The sequence below is a fragment of the Mercenaria mercenaria genome, chromosome 10 (genome assembly GCF_021730395.1).
Source record: "Mercenaria mercenaria strain notata chromosome 10, MADL_Memer_1, whole genome shotgun sequence".
In the NCBI taxonomy this organism is placed as follows: domain Eukaryota; kingdom Metazoa; phylum Mollusca; class Bivalvia; order Venerida; family Veneridae; genus Mercenaria; species Mercenaria mercenaria.
Window position 1 is genome coordinate 41871359 of NC_069370.1, and position 5121 is coordinate 41876479.

General features: G+C 36.0%; 1 long non-coding RNA gene across 1 annotated transcript; it reads right to left on the bottom strand.

Annotated features, from left to right (window-relative positions):
• Positions 1 to 543: 543 nt before the first annotated feature.
• On the bottom strand, positions 544 to 4313 carry LOC123555419 (uncharacterized). Its single transcript, XR_008365944.1, has 3 exons — positions 4214 to 4313; positions 2035 to 2109; positions 544 to 1209 (listed from the first exon to the last, which is right to left on the bottom strand). It is a non-coding gene; the product is annotated as an uncharacterized LOC123555419 (long non-coding RNA).
• Positions 4314 to 5121: the final 808 nt, after the last annotated feature.

Sequence of the window (5121 nt, forward strand, 5' to 3'; positions counted from 1 at the left end):
CATAAAAATGTCGGAGGATGAGAAACTGAGGTTACTTGCAAGCAAACATGATCTTTTTACAGAAAACAGCTAGTTTCAGTAATACCTTTTTATCTCTACTGTTAATAAGTAGTGAAAATTTAACAATATTTGGATTACTAGTATAGTATTCATTTAGATACTTTCTTCTGTCTAACCTAAAGTGATGACACATAAAAAGATAATGGAACTCATCATCCAGTTGGTTACAATTATATAAATGACAAACTCTAAATTCTCTATCTTTATTGTTGAACCTTCCTTTTTCAACTGTAACTTACGATTTAGGCATTTAAATTTACATAATATATTTGCAAGGTTAGAAGGCAAAATGTTAAAATAGTCCTCAAACTAGAAATCCTGCTTATATGTCCTGTAATTCTAACATTTACTTGAGTTGTTAACAATACCATACCATTGTTGCAAAAATTGGTCTTTCAGTCTGGAACTATGTGCTTAAAGTAACAGAGGAAAACAACTTTCTGTTCTTACCAAAAATTTGATAAACCAGCGTCATTTAAACTATCATGTATAAAACAAATCCAACTAGGATGAACATTTTCATTGAGTAGAAGCTCGTATGAAGTCCTGTGTATAGAATATTACAAATCTTCTGCTCTTTGGAATTTATGAGTTTAGACCAAAAGTTCAAAATTCTACTTTTAACTGTTACTGAAAGTGGTAAAATAACAAGCTCACTAACATATATACATAAAATTTGGTGTACTTTGTTTAAGATTTAATTTTTCTTTTTTTTTGCTTTTGGCTGCCATGACAACTGGAGATCTGCAAGGAATTGTCTTCATTGTGTAACTTTGGTCAAGATTTAGCCTATGTTATTCCTGTTCAGTTCTCTTGAAACTGTTGCCCAGTGGTTTACCAGGACATGTTACTTGAAGTATGTAGTAAAGTTTATAGATGTATGGCCGATCACAAAAGCTCACTTGTGCATCACTGGAGTTTTAAAGTCTGTAACATATATCTAAGACTTTTGCAGAAGTTTTTCTGCACAGCGTATTTTTTGCACTTGGTGTTTTATTTTTATCCATTTGATGGATTTCAGCACACTGCTATGCGCTTGTAATTTCTGCACTTCAGCCTTTTTGGGTGGCTTTTTGTTGACAACTGACTTCGATACCAGCTCACTCAACTCTGATTTTTCTTTGTCACTCCATTTCTTCTTTGGACCCACTGTAATGAAATTCATGAATATAACTATTCATGTTTTTTTTTATCAAGTATACTGATTCATGAAATAGTAATAATATTTGAGTAACTTCAGTAACATACTGTTGCATTATGATTTTATTTTGGATGTGTTACAGGTTTGTTTGGAACTTCTTGGAATGCAACCTAACACTCACTTAAATTCCATTGGCACTGAAATAAGTTATCAATGGGAAGTATTTTTAAAATCTGATTTAACATGGTTGACCAAGCAAGATAGGATTATCAAAAAAAAAAAAGAAAAAAAAAAAAAAAAAACTTATTGAACTTATTTTGCCTAAAAATATTCAGGAATATTGAAAAGGTTAGGTTAGCTCAATAGGTATAGCGGTCAGTCTGGGGATCTAGAGGTCTTGGGTTCGATTCTCTAGCGAGGCGTATTTTCTTCGCAACGATTTGATTGAATACAGTGTGTCCTGTATCATTTGTCTTCCTTCGCTGTTTCATACGATTCATATACTGGTTGCTTAAATTCAAATCTGTGTAATGGGATGTGTCTCAGCAGCAATATATATTGATACGGAAGAACTTTTTGAAGTTCAAGTCAACATCCTAGATAGTATTCAAGTTATTGACTGTAATGAAAAACTTTTAACCAGAATTTTAAGTTAACAAGAGCACTGCCTACAGATGCTTACACTCATCTGTTTCTGAGTAATTTGCCTAGGGCCAAAATTTGCAACATATCCATGTCTCAGTTATCTCCTCTTGACTATTTATTGCCCTTGTGATGATGAACTGAAAATTATAAGATGAATCTAAACATTTTTTATTCCGTAATATACTCACATGCAGACTTTTTTGTAGGCTCACTGTCACTGTCACTGTCACTGTCAATATATCGACTCTTTTTCCTCTGTTTGCCTATTGAACAAAACTAAAGATATATACAAAAAAACTTTAGCCAAAACTTCTAAGTTGAAAAGGGGCATAATTTAAAAAAAGATAAAAGCTAGAGTTATCAAACTTGTTTTGAGAGGTCATCTTATGATGCTGAAGACATGTATGTAGTTGAAAGCAATTGGCCAATTACTTTTTTCCCAACCTGCTTACATGCAAACTTAAACTAAAATGTCTTAGTGAAAAAAGCGCATTATTTCGACAAAATAAAAGCTAGAGTTATCAAACTTGTTTTGAGAGATTGCGTAATGATGCTGAAGACATGTGTAAAGTTTGAAAGGAATTGGCCCAGTACTTTTTTCCCAACCTGCTTACATGCAAACATTTCACCAAAATTGACACAGAGGGACGGACATTCAGACAGACAGTTTTGGTTTCGTTTGGTTTGTATGGGGTTTAACGCCTGTTTTCAACTGTATTTCAGTTATATACTGGTGGGTAGTTAACCTAACCAGTGTTCCTGGAAACTACACCAGTACTAACCCTATTCTCTGCAGTCATACTTGCTATTGTCAAACTCTTGCCAGTAAGCTCAAGGTAAGATTTATGTGTTTCAATATGTGTTTGCTGTACTGCTACACCCTAGCAAGTAAATTGTATTTATACAGGGCGATCCAAAAACCATGTCCCAGTAAGAAACCGGTGTAACATTTTAAGACACAGTTCTGTATTTTTGATTTTGTTATTGACGGAAATCTTAGAAATGTAAATTTCATCCTTTATGTAAAAGGTTAAACTATATGACATATTAAGGACAAAATGACTTCACAATAATGAAAAACAAAGAAAATTATCAAACAGGGAATGTCACGCACCAAGAACGTAGCCTCCTCAAAACGAAACCCCCAGCACGCAGACGCGTGCACCACACACACATACACACACACACACCCAAAGCCAACACATAAGGACAAAACGAACAACACACACGCACACAAAGCCAACACATAAGACGAAACGAACAAACAAAGGAACACAGTTGGGCACCGCCTTGGAACGGTCAGTGGCAAAAACACCACTGGAGAGCTTAAACCGGTTTATGGTGCACCTAACCTCACTCTTACCCCCACCATGTTCCAAAGACATGGGACAGTGTAAATAAAAGTAATCCCCTCCAGGTGAATCTCTTACACACGTAATGGAAACAAAAAGGCATGGCATGTAAAACACAAAAATGCTCGTGTATAAATATATAAAAAAACAAACCTTAAGAACCAAAAACGTATGTACTCAGTGCCTTTTCAGAAGACAGAGCAACAAGAGAAACACCCTTAAGGGCCCGACGAAACAGGCCAGAAGACAAATATCAAAACAGTTCAGTCCTGGTAGGATTTAAAAACTGCTTATCATAGAGTCCTCCCCCTCTTCCGTCAGACGCAATCAAAGAGGGAAGCGTAGTGTCCAACTGTAAACGGGTTGAACACCAAACATGCGGTATGTCTCAAAACAGTTGGGTCGTAACCTCTTTTAATAAAACGTTTGATAATCTTTCCAAAAACATTTGGAAAATTACCGTGACCCAAGATCTTACGAAGTTTGTAAACCACATCCCCATAAAAAACGGGTTTAGAAATACCTTCTCGCAGAAGTGTCTTTAAATTACTATTGAATTTTAAAACTAAATCAGAAGTCATATTTTCTGTATGTTCATATTTTCCCTAAATTTGATGTTTAAAATTATGCACCATAATTATCAATTTCACAAAATATCATTTCTATAGTTAAATATAAATTATGTGACCTGAATCAAGACAATAATTTAAAATGTAGTATTAGACACGCGAAACACTTATCATATGAGACAGTTTTGCGATTTTGAGGTCGTTTGTAGCTCTTTTATGCAAAATCGGTGTTCATTTTGAATGACCCTCTTTTTCCTACAGAAGTGCTTTGTCACAGAAATGTACACACAGATTAAAATTTACATTTATCTATTTTAATAATACTTAGTGACAAAATGGATAGCTCCATAATTAAAAGTGATATTAATCTTTGTTACTGGGACATTTTTTTTGATCACCCTGTATATCTACATGCTAATGAACTGACTGGTATGAACAATACTTACCATCATCATAATCTGGATCTAAATCTGAATCATCAAAGTCAAACTCGTCACATTTTTCTACATAACCAAAACTCCTGCATCTTTTCCGTGTTGGTCTCACTGTTGAAAATGCACAGAAATAGAAAGAATTTTTATCTATTCCCACAAAACATATCGCCCCTTGCCGGCGGGGGGATAGAAAATGCTGGCTGTATCTCCATGCAGAGGGGTACGACTCCCCCCGAAAATGGAGCCACCTGTTGGTGGCGGCCCGTAAGCCGGAGAGGAGGGTCCTGGATGTTGAGGTGCCCCATAGGATCCCGGGGAGATGATGCGTACTTGTTTGCATGTGCGCATCTTCTTCCCGGGATGTGGGTGCCAATACACATCTTTGGCCTCTAATTCGGTATAGACGTTCTGGCGTCGTATTCGCCCGATACGATCAATCGGCTAGTCATGCCAAGCCCTAGGAAATCTCACATTTACGTTTACATTTTCTATTGTTTGTTTCAAACTGCATCTTCATATGATCATTTTTATATTTTCACAAACATAATTTTGGAACAAAATACGTTACACAAAACCTGTCTTTACTCTGCTCTACTGTCACATTTTACTGCGCTCAACAAACTTCATATTACGTTCACACAAATTCATTTAACAATATATTTTCATATGTACTTCAATTTATATTTCCTAGAAGGCGGTGGCTTAGGACCAATCGGGTGGGTAGAGTAACAATCCCTTGAATCCCCTGTTTGCTTTTCTGCAATACAGCTGGTGATATGAACAAGATTGTAAAATACCTGGCCGAGTATATCACTACAGTATCCCTAACATGTATGAGCTGGATATCCGCTCTGTTTTCATGTTCCCTTGTTGGACTCCGCGGCGGGTGGGGGCTGCGAGTGATGAATCCATTTCATTTA